The 15,657-nt window shown below is 37.7% G+C and overlaps 1 long non-coding RNA gene and 1 other non-coding gene across 2 annotated transcripts; both read right to left on the reverse strand.

Annotated features, from left to right (window-relative positions):
* Positions 1-226: 226 nt before the first annotated feature.
* Positions 227-2,410, reverse strand: LOC140175293 (uncharacterized). Its single transcript, XR_011865521.1, has 2 exons — positions 1,763-2,410; positions 227-742 (listed from the first exon to the last, which is right to left on the reverse strand). It is a non-coding gene; the product is annotated as an uncharacterized lncRNA (long non-coding RNA).
* Positions 2,411-11,421: 9,011 nt separating this feature from the next.
* On the reverse strand, positions 11,422-11,529 carry LOC112713688 (small nucleolar RNA R71). Its single transcript, XR_003158659.1, has one exon. It is a non-coding gene; the product is annotated as a small nucleolar RNA R71 (small nucleolar RNA).
* Between the last annotated feature and the right edge of the window lie 4,128 nt (positions 11,530-15,657).

Raw genomic sequence — 15,657 nt, forward strand, 5'->3', positions numbered from 1 at the left:
CAATAATAGTGTATGATTCTCAACCAAAAAGATAACACACAAATACTACTAGTGTGCTCTTGTACTTTTTCAATATGAACAGAAAAATATTTTAGTTTGTGCCGGAATAATTGCAACTTTTGGAAAGAACAATTGATTTTCTAAAACAATAAAAATAGAGAATTTAAAATTTGTTACCAATTGTTTGAGATAAACATGAGCCAATTAGCTACTGACTTCTCTCACATTCCAACCAATAATATTGTCATGATCCATAAACCATTGCTTGAAAAGAGAGATAAGAGTCTATGATTAATGATATTGCATCACTAGAGGTGCGACACTGGCCCTTAGAGGATTTACTTCTCCATCTTTATACCTGGTAGATTTTTTAGAACTTTGCACCTTTCCTAACATAAACTCTTTCGCTGGAAAATTATTAAGAAATGTTGGCCTCTATTATTTATTTGTTCCACACAAAAGAGTTTGCAACATCAAATGAGATGTAGTTGCCTGACTTTCCACTATAGTACCCTATCAGATAATTTCTATCTTTAGTATTGGGCATAGATTAGTACCAAACTTCGACTGCGCATGATCCATGTTGATTTGCTTCAAGTCCGAGTCTCGAGGTTTGAATAAGAGGCTTTATCAACATCTTTTCCAGCAGAGCCAGTCTAGGATGAAATGTCACATTTGCTCTTTTTCTTCCTCTTAACCTTAATTCATTGATTCTTCCTTACATCACCTCCTCAATCGGCCACTTGTCACATATCAAAATAAAAATTTTTGTACTCAATATTTTACAAGAATCCATCTACCTCGAACTTACGCGTTATAAGAATGCTAAAGTTAATCTGTATACACTCAAGCATATTTTTCTCTATCCACCAATTTAGTGGCAAGATTAACCTTGATCGGATTTTTTGATAGTCGTAGCTATTCTCATCATTACATTTTCATGATAGTAATAAATGCTCGGCCCCTAGATCATTATCCACACAGGTGTAGAATCAAAATATTTTTCACGGTCGAAAAGTCTGATGACCATGGGTTCATTGCTGCATAAATTTAGATAGGTTTAGTTACTCTATAGGTCTCTATAATTTTATCGAATTTTCAATTGAGTCTCTATACTTTATTTCTTTTCAATTGGGTCTCTATACCATTTTTTTTAAATTAAGTCCCTACTAACGTTAAACATCTAAAAAATGTTAGTGAAGTGTGAATTTACTTATTTACCATACCCTACACTTATAATTTTCACCCTCACCACCGTTCACCACTCCCTCCACTTCGTCCACCATCTCCTCACCCTCCTCCTCCGTCATCACCCTTCCAATACCAACATGTTTTCTAATTAGTTAAATCTCTATTTTTGTTCCCTAATCAACATAAATCCATACTAGCATAATCAAAAACATAATTTTTGCTATAACATAATCAGTTAATTACAAGCAAAATAATTACAAACAAAACATATAATTAGAACTCATAATCAGCACAATCAAATTAAGCAAAAATAAAAACAGAATGAAGTAGAAGCAGCAGAATAAAGCAAAAATAGAATGAACAATTAACTATACAAATTCCTCTTTGGCAACAACAGATTTATATAAAAAAATCATCAATAAAATTACAGTCAATAATTCCTGATCCAGAATTAACAATTCAATTATACAAATTCCAAATTCTAGGGTCATCAACAAAACCATGACAAATTCAACTCACAACAACAATTTTAGATCTGCAATTGGAGCTTCTGATTTAGGAACCAACCTACCTGAATGGGGAACACGAACTTTGGACGCTGGCAATCTTACGTGATGGGAAACAAAACCAGCTAAGGAAGACGACGACCTCCACAATGGCAAAATTACCCGACGCGACGATGGCGTGCGTCAGAAACGACACTGTCATGAATGGGAAGGTGGAGACAAAGGTGCACAATATGGCTGGTGTGCATGGAGAGAGAGAGAGAGAGAGAGAGAGAGAGAGAGAGAGAGAGAGACCCAGCCGCCCTCACGACGGCTGTTCCTCCATCTTCGTCATTGAACCACTGCCTGCTTCATACTTGCCGCCGCTGGTTCACCACTTGCATCCGCTTTCCATAAATCTTCTTGTCTTTGTTGGTTCTGCGAAGCTTTCTATTGGTATGTGCTTATAGTCCTCTTCTTCAAACTCTATAAAATGGATAGAGTTGGCTATGGGAGAGAGCAGAGGTGAGAGTGGGGATGAGAAAAGGAGGACAAAACACAATGAGGCGACAAGTTTGTTATTTGTAAGAGGAAAAAGCAAGTTATGGGCTAGGGAGGGTGAGGGTCTGATTGAGGGAGAGGGTTTCCACACCCAGCATTAGAGCTCAATGAAAATGCAGCAATGGTTTGGAGTTTTTGAGTCTGGAGAGAACGATAAGAGTGATTTTGGAATTTAGAAAATACTGAGGTGTTTTTTATTAGGTTTTCTGTCCTTAACTTTAGAATATTCATTTTTTAAACAGAATATTCCGTTCTTTCATACTTTTTTTATGGTAGGGACTTAATTAAAAAAATAAATGGTATAAGAATTTAATTGGACTAAAATTTTAAAGTGGTCCCTGAGATTGGATGAGTTACTCATAATCGTCCTTGACTTCTAAAATTCCCTAAAAGCATCCCTCACATTCAGCTCTTAGACCCATAGTTGTCATGCTACCCTTTCCGGTGTACAGTCAGCAAACGAAGTAATGATGTGGCACCTCTTATGCCATGCTGGAGCCAGTAACGACTAGCTGACGTGGCAAATATTCATTTTCTACCCAATGTGGTCCTGGTCCCTTTAAAAACCTAAAAGCTAAGAATCATTACTATATGCAGTATTTATTCTTCCATTCTCCTTCATCCCATAATTGTGGTCCACCATTGTGATTTAACAGAGATTCCATTAAAGCTTTGAAGCGATGTTTTAAGGAAGTTCGATACGCTTAACAAGTAATGGATACAGGGAGAAACCGCAAATTCGTAGCACGGCTGCGCGTGTACCAGAATGGTGTGGTTGCGGCTACCGACTTGTTTTCCGGTAGTCTAGGACAAATTCCAACCCAAATAAGTCCTTTTTTTTTGGTGTCCAAATTATAATATTAGCTGTAATTGTTAGTTTTACTGATATTTCATTCCTTCCCTAACTTCTAATTTGGTTATTAAATCATTCATTTATTGTAGACAATTGGTAAAAGATGGTGTAGTTTGTTTGTTTGGACAAATGTCGGGTAAGAGGCTGTGCCTGCAAAATCAGAAAGTGTTAACTACAATGATGACCAGAAGATCATAGAAGGTTGGAGGCTGGAAAAATTAGAATCCGATGTTATGAGTCAAAAGTTTATGATCCAATTGTTGTTTCTGGTTGTTTCTGTAATGTTATTGTTCTTACTAGTGATATTTTGCAAACTTTAAACTCAATGTTGAGTAATGATGCGATTGAGATCATATGTGTAATATTTTTATGAATGAAAAAAATTTGTTGAACATCTAACTGTGTTAGCCAACCTTTCAGATATATTAAATATTTTTGTACCACTAAAGGTAATCTGGATAAATAGCAATAGCAAAATATAGTAATCATTTTGAATCAACAAAGTCATGAGTCATAAGTTTTAATTGGATTACAAAGCCATAAGCAAGGTGCTGCTAACAAAATAAATATAACCATATGTCTGGTAATAAAGTAGTGATAAACACAAAGATATCCTAACAAAATAAAGGGCCACATAATATAAACAAAGGAAATGAGTTTTTTTTTTCAAACTTTCAAATTGCCCTATACAAAATAACTCCCAACACAACAAGCATGTTATACAAAAGTCTTCAATTTTTCTTTCTAGGTGTCTTGAATCCCAGAGTGGGAACGAACTTGAAGATACTGCCAAATCTTGCAACTATTCTGGAGCTAGTACCTTGCATGGGATTAACTGGTGCATGGGCAGAAGTTGGTGATTTAGACGATTCTCTTTTTAGTGGCAACTTATCCGATCTTGACTTAGTGATGAAACATACTTCAGTAGCCTAAAAAATTTGTAGTATATTAGAAGATGCTCTTATAATTACACGACACTAAACAGTTTACAAGTTGTTATTAGATGAAAAATAAATTGATTACCTACTACGACTCTTCTGGTTCATAGTAAATTAGTTGAGAAAGCTCAACTTCAACTGCTTGGAGCCTTGGACATTAGTGTTTGTAGAGTCAATTAGAGCATCTTCAACAACATTGGTGTTGTCAGCAGCATTCGGGTCAAGTTCAGCGTTAGGGTCAGGTTTAGCAGCATTTGGAGCATCTTCAACAACATTAAGTTTAGTTCCACTTATTTTCTCAGCGGCAGCTTCTGCTTCTACCGCAGCAACATCTACTAATTTTTTCTCTTTACAACCCCTCCTTGTGTGGACCTTTTTCCCATAGAAGCTGCATGTGAATGGTGCCAGCTGCCTCTTTAGGTTTGTATTGTTCTTGGTGGAAGTGTGTTTGAATTTCTTGCGGCCACCTTTAACTTCATCTGTGTCTATCTGCCTTTTTATTGTAGTTTTCCTAGCTTCCTCTTGATCTTTGGGGGTTGGGGTTTAAGAAATTCTAAAACCTCCCAGAAGGTCTGCCCAGGAATGAGATTGATATGATGCTGATATGTCTTCCTATATGATTACATAGTAACTAGTTTATGGCAGAAATTCTCTAGACTTTTGTTCACCCTAGCTAGTGCAGCACAAGCATGCACACAAGGTATTCCTACATCCAAAACAACAATGAATCAGGTTATAGATAGTGTATGTTAGTAATGTATAAATAAATATTACTTTCCATAAAATAAAATTCACCTGTCAGCATCCAAAATCGACATGTGCAAAGGCGCTTTCCTATATCAATAATATGGTTAGCCGGGTAACCATGTACCTCAAATTTCTCATAACTGGTATCACCTGTCCATATAGGGTGCCAATGTTTTGACTCTTTTTTCACTTTCTCCAATCGACTGTTAATTACTGGTGGTAATTTACCTACATGATTAGCCAATTTAACCTTGTTCTTGGCTATTGTTCTCATAACAAACATTTTCACACCTTCAAGTAAAGTAATGATTGGCTTGGCCCTGGCCTCTTTAAATTTTAAATTGAACACCTCACACGCATTATGGCATATGCTATCCAACTTCGGCTTGTGACTGAATTGACTTCTCGTCCAATGTTCTCCTCCCCATTGCGATAGATATGCCCATGCATCCTCATTGATGCGCTTGATCTTGTCCATATTGTCTTTAAACTCTTGATACGTGGTGGCTCGTGCCGCTCCCATAGCAAGGATCTTAGTTGTAAATCCTTTCATTGTTTGTTAAAATTCCTCCACAAGTGCCAAATGTAAAAGCGGTGATGCACACATGGCATCACCTCTTACGTTGCCGGCAACAAATCATGGGCACAAATTAGATACAAAATCATATACAACATTAGTATAATAGTCTCTAACTCTCGTTGTTGTTCACCATAATAGTCTCTAACTTTGGATAAGTTACACATAATAGTCCCTGCCTTTGGAAAAATTATACATAATAGTCCCTGAATTTAACCATCAATACTCATATAGGTCCATTATATCTATCGTTCATTATCCTAAGTAATAAAATTCAGCATAAACATGAATAACAAAATACTTGTTGCATACATACTAATGGGTATCCAGCATACATGTTCAACACATGGAAGAATTAAATAACCAAACATAAATCCCAATTCTTATTAAATTTTCATGCATACTCATGGATAACAATGCACCTTTTTCATACATACTCATGAATAATAAATTACCTTTTGCATGTCAGAGATAAAATACCACCCATGTTGCTTGTAGTCTCCAAGGTCTTGATGTAGAACTCAAGAAACCACTTTTAATTCTCCTTGTTTTCTACGCCAACAATTGCCCAAGCTATTGTGTAGATATGGTGATTAGCATCCTGCCCCACTACTGACAGAATTTGCCCACTAAATTAAATTTTTAGGAAAGCACCGTCCAGTCCAATCAACGGTCAGTAGCTGACTTTGAAACCATTCTTGCATCCATTCAAGCACACATACATTTTCTCAAACACTGGATTAGATTTTGGTTGGGGAGTGCAACAAATTTCAATTATTGATTCAAGATTAGTCTTAAAAAGTGTAAGGCCATAATCTCTCAGCATTTTGTATTGTTCTTTTTTATCCCCGTATACCACATTTCTTGCATCAAAGAGGGTCCTTGATATTGAGTTCTTGTTCAAAGACAAGTCAAACCTTGACTTGAAGTAGGTAGCAATATCACAATGCCTAAAATTTGGGTACTTCCTAACCTTCTTGACTAGTTTTCTCGTCACCCAATTTCCGATAGCTGCCCTATTCTTATCTTTCTTTGGGCACGTATGACCATTAATGAAGGTCTTTATTTTCCAACAAGTATCTTCATGATCCCTTGATACAGAACCACCCATGGACATCCTTTCACTTTATAAGTAACCCTCATCCTCGCATTGTCATTCTTCGTGAACTTAACCCGCCTGCCCTCTTGGATTGTGAACTCCCTAACAGTCTCCTTAAAGTCTCATTTTGTGTTAAATTTCATGCCAACTTTCAGTTGAAATTCTCCAAATCTTATACCTTCTATAACCACTAGACAAACATCTTCAGACTCCCTATCTGTCCCCTCATCCTTAGAATTTGGAGGAGTCTTCATTTTCTCAGAATGTCATGAATTTGCCCCATCTGAGTCAGCCCCTGGATCGTATGCATTATATGCATCATCCTCTATTCCTCCCACAAAGCCTAGGTCTACATACCCATCTGAGACATGCTTAAATCTGATGTCTTTTTTAACAGTCTTAGTCTCACAAACATCATTAGCATAATCATCATCATCAGAGAAACTATCTTTAACCCATGGCTTATACAAACTATCTTTGGCACTATCATATGAATCAAAGGATTGTTCATGACCTACCTTCTATCGTGCTTCCATCAGTGCCTTTTCCTTAGCAACACTCCTCATACAAGGCCTAAAATTATGGGTGGTTGTTATCGTTTTCTTTTTTATGGTGGATTTGGGTGTTTCAATAAACTTTGGTGTGGGTTTGGGTGTTGCAATCGATACACTTTTAGGGAAATTATGCTTAGTAGGAGGCTTTGGCTTTGGATTAGTAGGAGGCTTCGGCTTTGGATTATTAGGAGGCTTTGTCTGAGATTGAGCATTTGGATTGGCAAGAGGCTTCTCCTGACTTGAAGATTTTGGATTAGTAAGAGATTCTGCCTTAGTTGGAGGTGTTGGATTAGTAGGAGGTATTGGATTAATATGAGCCTTTGGATTGTCCATAGTGTTGATAGGTATTGGCTTGTTTTGGGGGGATTGATTAGTGGGGTTCCTCGTTGTGTTATTAGGAGTGACCATAACACCTTCTCCTTCTGCAACATCCACTCATTTATTGTCCATACATACCTTTTTCTCCTGACCTTGTAAATAATCTGGAGATGACACCCATTGCTCAAAATACACATCCACCAATCTATTATTCTTGTGAGCAAGGAAGCACATCTCCCTTAGTTCGTCGTCACTGTTTAGATTCCTTAATCCAGTTTTTAAAGTCCTCCCAGGTACTAGCCACCAACAATGTTGCATCTTGTCATAGCCTAACTCCTTGTAATAATTCCTTATGAAGAAAACTAGGGGTGTGATGAGCGGATAATTTATACGCTTTTTGGCATTGTTTTTAGTATGTTTTTAGTATGTTTTAGTTAGTTTTTAGTATATTTTTATTAGTTTTTAGTTAAAATTCACTTTTCTGGACTTTACTATGAGTTTGTGTGTTTTTCTGTGATTTCAGGTATTTTCTGGCTGAAATTGAGGGACCTGAGCAAAAATCTGATTCAGAGGCTGAAAAGGACCGCAGATGCTGTTGGATTCTGACCTCCCTGCACTCAAAGTAGATTTTCTGGAGCTACAAAATCCCAATTGGCGCGCTCTCAACTGCGTTGGAAAGTAGACATCCTGGGCTTTCCAGAAATATATAATAGTCCATACTTTGCCCGAGATTTGATGGCCCAAACCGGCATTTCAAATCAGCTCAAAACTGCCCGGCATTAAACGCCGGAACTGGAACAAGAATGGGAGTTAAATGCTCAAACTGGCACAAAAGCTGGCGTTTAACTCCAAGAGAAGTCTCTACACGAAAATGCTTCAATGCTCAGCCCAAGCACACACCAAGTGGGCCCGGAAGTGGATTTTTATGTCATTTACTCATCCTTGTAAACCCTAGGCTACTAGTTCTCTACAAATAGGACATTTTACTATTGTATTCTTATCGGGGTAGCTATCTTTAGTCTTATGCTATCTTAGATCATGGGGGCTGGCCTCACGGCCATGCCTAGACCTTATTCTTATGTATTTTCAACGGTGGAATTTCTACACACCATAGATTAAGGTGTGGAGCTCTGCTGTACCTCGAGTATTAATGCAATTACTATTGTTCTTCTATTCAATTCAGCTTGTTCTTGTTCTAAGATATCACTTGTTCTTCAACTTGATGAATGTGATGATCCATGATACTCATCATCATTCTCACCTATGAACGTGTGCCTGACAACCACCTCCGTTCTACCTTAGATTGAGTGGATATCTCTTGGATCCCTTAATCAGAATCTTCGTGGTATAAACTAGAATTGATGGCGGCATTCAAGAGAATCCGGAAGGTCTAAACCTTGTCTGTGGTATTCTGAGTAGGATTCAATGATTGAATGACTGTGATGAGCTTCAAACTCCTGAAGGCAGGGCGTTAGTGACAGACGCAAAAGAATCACTGGATTCTATTCCAACCTGATTGAGAACTGACAGATGATTAGCCGTGCCGTGACAGGGTGCGTAGAACATTTTCATTGAGAGGATGGGAGGTAGCCACTGACAATAGTGAAACCCTACATACAGCTTGCCATAGAAAGGAGTAAGAAGGATTGGATGAAGACAGTAGGAAAGCAGAGAGACGGAAGGGCAAAGCATCTCCATACGCTTGTCTGAAATTCTTACCAATGAATTACATAAGTATCTCTATCTTTATCTTTATGCTTTATTCATAAATCATCCATAACCATTTGATTCTGCCTGACTGAGATTTACAAGATGACCATAGCTTTCTTCATACCAACAATCTCCGTGGGATCGACCCTTACTCGCGTAAGGTTTATTACTTGGACGACCCAGTGCACTTGCTGGTTAGTTGTGCGAAGTTGTGATAAAGAGTTGAGATTACAATTGTGCGTACCATGTTGATGGCACCATTGATGATCACAATTTCGTGCACCAAGTTTTTGGCGCCGTTGCCAGGGATTGTTCGAGTTTGGACAACTGACGGTTCATCTTGTTGCTTAGATTAGGTATTTTTCTTCAGAGTTCTTAAGAATGAATTCTAGTGTTTCAAGGTGATGTTCTTATCATCACCAAAGCTGATTGATTTTCATCAATTTAGCTATTGAATGCAATGTCCTGCTGAAGCTTGGCTAGCCATGTCTAATTCCTTTAGACTGAAGCTTTAGACTAACATTGCATGATTCCTGGAATTCTCATTAAGAATTTTGATATCTTTATTTTCTTTTCCACTTAATTTTTGAAAAAACCAAAAAAATTACAAAATCATAAAAAAAACCAATAATATTTTATGTTTCTTAATGAGACACTAGTCTCATTTTAAGTTTGGTGTCAATTGTATGTTTCCGTTCTTCTTGCATTTATCATGTGTCTTCAGTGATCTTCAAGTTGTTCTTGATGATTTACTTGCTCTGATCTTTAAATTCTCTTGTCTTGAGTGTTTTGTTGTTTCTCATATGCATTCTCAACTTGTTAGTGTCAATAGTATACAAACTTATAAGTTTGGTGTCTTGCATGCACTGTTTATTTGATTTCAGTTGCATTTTGATTATTCCTCATTATTAAAAATCCAAAAAAAATTTTAATTTGTGTCTTTTCAAGTCAATAATACAGAGAATTGAAGATTCAGAACATACTGCAGAGGAATTACACAGAAAAAGTTGGGCGTTCAAAATGCCCAGTGAAGAAGGAAAACTGGCGTTTAAACGCCAGCCAGGGTGCCTGGCTGGGCGTTTAACGCCCAAAAGGGGTGAGTTTTGGGCGTTAAACGCCAGAATGTGCACCATTCTGGGCGTTTAACGCCAGGATGGCACAAGAGGGAAGATTTTGTTTTTAATGCCAATTTTTTTCAAGTTTTCAAAATTTTTCAAAATCAAATCTTTTTCAAATAAAATATTTTCAATCAAATCTTTTTCAAAATCAATTTCTTTCCATTTTCAAAAATACTTGCTATCAATTAATGATTTAATTCAACATTTCAAGTATGTTGCCTTTTCTGTTGAGAAAGGTTTAATGTTTGAATCATATCTTTTCTTGTTAGCCAAGTCATTAATTTTCAAAATCAAATCTTTTTAAATTATTTTTCAAATCATATCTTCTCAATCATGTCTTTTTAAAACTATATCTTTTCAATCATATATTTTTCTCACATCTTTTTCAAAATAGTTTTCAATCATATCTTGTTGATTTCTAATTTCAAAATCTTTTTCAAAAATCACTTGATTTCTTTTCCACTCTTGGTTTTCGAAAATCAATTAGTGTTTTTCAAAATGTTTTTAAAATTTCTTACTTAATTTTCGAAAATTTCTTCCCCTCTTCTCACATCCTTCTATTTATGGACTAACACTCCTCCTTAATACACAATTCGAACTCCATCTTTCTTGATAAGTTCGAATTCTTCTACCTCTTCCTTCTATTTTTCCTTTCCTCTGACACTTCAAGGAATCTCTATACTGTGACATAGAGGATTCCATACTTTCTTGTTATCTTCTCTTTCATGTGAGTAGGAGCAAAGACAAAAGCATTCTTGTTGAGGCTGACCCTGAACCTGAAAGGACCTTGAAGCGAAAGCTAAGAGAAGCTAAGGCACAACTCTCTGTAGAAGACCTAACAGAAATCTTCAAACAAGAAGAAGACATGGCAGCCGAAAACAACAACAATGCTAACAATGCAAGGAAGGTGCTGAGTGACTTTACTGCACCTACTCCCGACTTCTATGGGAGAAGCATCTCTATCCCTGCCATTGGAGCAAACAACTTTGAGCTTAAGTCTCAATTAGTTTCTCTAATGCAACAGAATAGCAAGTTTCATGGACTTCCATTGGACGATCCTCATCAGTTTCTAGCTGAGTTCTTGCAGATCTGTGACACTGTCAAAACCAATGGGGTTGACCCTGAGGTCTACAGACTTATGCTATTCCCTTTTGCTGTAAGAGACAGAGCTAGAATATGGTTGGACTCATAACCTAAAGAAAGCCTGAACTCTTGGGAAAAGCTAGTCAATGCCTTCTTGGCAAAGTTCTTTCCACCTCAAAAATTGAGTAAGCTTAGAGTGGAAGTCCAAACCTTTAGACAGAAGGAAGGTGAATCCCTCTATGAAGCTTGGAAAAGATACAAACAATTGATCAGAAAGTGTCCTTCTGACATGCTTTCTGAATGGAGCATCATAGGTATCTTCTATGATGGTCTGTCTGAACTGTCCAAGATGTCATTGGATAGTTCTGCTGGAAGATCTCTTCATCTGAAGAAGATGCCTGCAGAAGCTCAAGAATTGATTGAAATGGTTACAAATAACCAATTCATGTACACTTCTGAAAGGAATCCTGTGAACAATGGGATGAATCGGAAGAAAGGAGTTCTTGAGATTGATACTCTGAATGCCATATTGGCTCAGAACAAAATATTGACTCAGCAAGTCAATATGATTTCTCAAAGTCTATCTGGAATGCAAACTGCACCAGGCAGTACTAAGGACGCTTCATCTGAAGAAGAAGCTTATGATCCTGAGAACCCTTTAATGGAAGAGGTGAATTACATGGGAGAACCCTATGGAAACACCTATAATCCTTCATGGAGAAATCATCCAAATCATCCATGGAAGGATCAACAGAGACCTCAACAAGGTTTCAACAACAATAATGGTGGAAGAAACAGGTTTAGCAATGGCAAGCCTTTTCCATCATCTTCTCAGCAACAGACAGAGAATTATAAGCAGAGCCACTCTGACTTAGCAACCATGGTCTCTGATCTAATCAAAACCACTCAAAGTTTTATGACTGAAACAAGGTCCTCCATTAGAAACTTGGAGGCACAAGTGGGTCAGCTGAGTAAGAAAATTACTGAACTCCCTCCTAGCACTCTTCCAAGCAATACAGAAGAGAATCCAAAAGGAGAGTGCAAGGCCATTAACATGACCTACATGTCCGAATTTGGAGAAGAGGAAGAGGCAGTGAGCGCCACTGAGGAAGGCCTCAATGGACGTTCACTGGCCTCCAATGAGTTTCCTAATGAGGAACCATGGGAATCTGAGGCTCACACTGAGACCATAGAGATTCCATTGAATTTACTTCTGCCATTCATGAGCTCTGATGAGTATTCTTCCTCTGAAGAGGATGAAGATGTCACTGAAGAGCAAGTTGCCAAGTACCTTGGAGCAATCATGAAGCTAAATGACAAGTTATTTGGTAATGAGACTTGGGAGGATGAACCCCCTTTGCTCACCAAAGAGCTGGATAACTTGACTAGGCAGAGATTACCTCAAAAGAGACAGGACCCTGGGAAGTTCTCAATACCTTGTATAGTAGGCACCATGACCTTCAAGAAGGATCTGTGTGACCTAGGGTCAAGCATAAATCTCATGCCCCTCTCTGTAATGGAGAAGCTAGGGATCTTTGAGGTGCAAGCTGCAAAAATCTCACTAGAAATGGCAGACAATTCAAGAAAACAAGCTTAAGGACTTGTAGAGGATGTTCTGGTAAAAGTTGAAGACCATTACATCCCTGCTGATTTCATAGTCCTAGAGACTGGAAAGTGCATGGATGAATCTATCATCCTTGGCAGACCCTTCTTAGCCACAACAAAGGCTGTGATTGATGTTGACAGAGGAGAATTGATCATTCAAGTGAATGAAGAATCCCTTGTGTTTAAGGCTCAAGGATATCCCTCTGTAACCATAGAGAGGAAGCATGAAGAGCTTCTCTCAAAACAGAGCCAAACAGAGCCCCCACAGTCAAACTCTAAGTTTGGTGTTGGGAGGCCACAACCAACTTCTAAGTTTGGTGTTGAACCCCCACATTCAAACTCTAAGTTTGGTGTTGGGAGGGTTGACAAACCCCAATTTAACGGTTTATCTTGTATTGATTTTAGGGGATTTTATAACCTTTTACCCACATTTATTCAATGAAATAGCATGGTTTTGTATATTCTCCTTTAATTGTGCTTAAGAGTGAAAACATGCTTTTTAGGCCTTAAAATAGCTAAATCTAATTCACCTTGATTCCATTATATGCCTTGATATGTTTTTTAAGTGATTTAAGGTTTAGGAGGCAAAGAGTGGATCAAGGGAATGAAGAAAGAAGCATGAAAAGTTGGAGAACTCATGAAGAAATGAAAGAACCGGAAAGCTGTCAAGCCGACCTCTTCGCACTTAAACGACCATAACTTGAGCTACAGAGGTCCAAATGATGCGGTTCCAGTTGGGTTGGAAAGCTAACATCCGGGGCTTCGAAATGATATAAATTTTACTATATGTTGCTTCGCGTTCAGGGGCGCGCACGCGCACTTTGCGCGCGCGCGCCGATTCTGCCCGTGGCCCACTTTAATGAAATCGTCCCCAGCGGTTTTAGGAGCCTTGTGGGCCCAATCCAACTCATTTCTGATGCTATTTAAGTCAAGGATTGAAGAGGGATGAGATATCTAGTTACCATTAGTCATAGTTTAGTAGTTAGAATTAGTTTCTAGAGAGAGAAGCTCTCACTTCTCTCTAGAATTAGGATTAGGATTAGGATTAGTTCTTAGATCTAGGTTTTAATCTTTGCTTTCTTCTACTTCTACATCTCAATTCTTTGTTGCTACATTCTTCTTCTTCTATTCTTTTATTGTAATTTTCTTTATGTTGTTCTTGCATTTTGTTGTAGATCTACTATTGTTCCTTCCATTTTCTTTCACTTCCATAAGAGGTAATTCATAATAATTGTTCTTCTTTGCTTTTCTATTGTTGATCTCTTGCCTTTGTAGTTAGATCTCTCTTTAATTCTTGCAATTTATGTTGTTTACTTTTATTGCCTTTTATGTGTTTGTTGAAATGCCTCTTCTAGATATAGTATAGATTTTGTTCCTCTTGGCCTAGGTAGAGTAATTAGTGACACTTGAGTTATCTAATTCCTTTGTTTATTGATAATTGGAGAGATTGCTAATTGATTTGAATACCTCTAAAGCTAGTTTTTCCTTTAGGAGTTGATTAGGACTTGAGGAATCAAATTGATTCATCCACTTGACTTTCCTCCATGGTTAGAGGTTAACTAAGTGGTAGCAATGAACAATTCTCATCACAATTGAGAAGGATAACTAGGATAGGACTTCTAATTTTCATACCTTGCCAAGAGCCTTTTATAGTTGTTAGTTTATTTTCATTGCCATTTACTTTTCATGCTTCTTATCCAAAACCCCAAAATAACTCATAACCAATAACAAGACACTTTATTGTAATTCCTAGGGAGAACGACCCGAGGTTTGAATACTTCGGTTTATAAATTTAGGGGTTTGTACTAGTGACAAACAACTTTTTGTATGAAAGGATCATTGTTTGGTTTAGAAACTATACTTTACAACGAGATTCTATTAGTGAAATTCTAAACCGTCAAAAATCCATTCGTCAAAATGGCGCCGTTGCCGGGGAATTGCAATGGTGTTATGTTATTGGTTATTGTATATATGTGAATATTGTGAATAGCTTGATTTTTTTTTGGATTGCTTGCTAGTTAGGACTTTGTTTCATTATTTCTTAGTAGTTTTTGTTTTTATTTTCTCTTTTCACCATGAATTCTCATTTTGGCTATGAGTGTGATTACAACTATGTTGTAGGTGATGAGAACTTCAATGAAGAGATGCATCAAGGATGGGACAATCAATGGTGGGAGGAGCCATATGCATATGATCAATCTTCATGGCAACAACCCCCACCAATGCACTATGAAGAAGAGCCATTTTTTGATGCATATCGATCCAATGGCTATGGTGAATCTCCTTGTGACTTTCAAGAGCCACCACCATATGCTTATGAACCCCCTCCTCAACATGGCCCCCAACCACACTCACAAGCCCCTTTTCACCAACCACCTTCATATGACCCTAATCCATATCCATCCTACCAACAACCATATGAGCCATATGAAACACACATAGAGCCACCACAATTCCAACATCAACATTTTCAAGAGCCACCCCCTCCATATTATTACCAAGATGAACCACCCCCAATATATGAAAATTTTCAACCACAAGATGAATTCTACCTTTCACCACAACCTCCCATGGAAGAATATTCATGTCTTTCAATCCAAGAGCCTTATGGTCCTACTCATGATATCCAAGAGGAACAAGAGTCAAGGGATCGTCTCAAGGAAGCATTGGATCAATTTCAAGCAACCATGGAGTGTGTTGTGCAACAAGTGGAAAGAGTGGAGAATATTGAACCACCACAACTCTACCAAGAAGAATGATGAGCGGATAATTTATACGCTTTTTGGCATCGTTTTTAGTATGTTTTTAGTATGATCTA

The sequence above is a fragment of the Arachis hypogaea genome, chromosome 9, assembly GCF_003086295.3.
Source record: "Arachis hypogaea cultivar Tifrunner chromosome 9, arahy.Tifrunner.gnm2.J5K5, whole genome shotgun sequence".
Taxonomy (NCBI): Eukaryota; Viridiplantae; Streptophyta; class Magnoliopsida; order Fabales; family Fabaceae; genus Arachis; species Arachis hypogaea.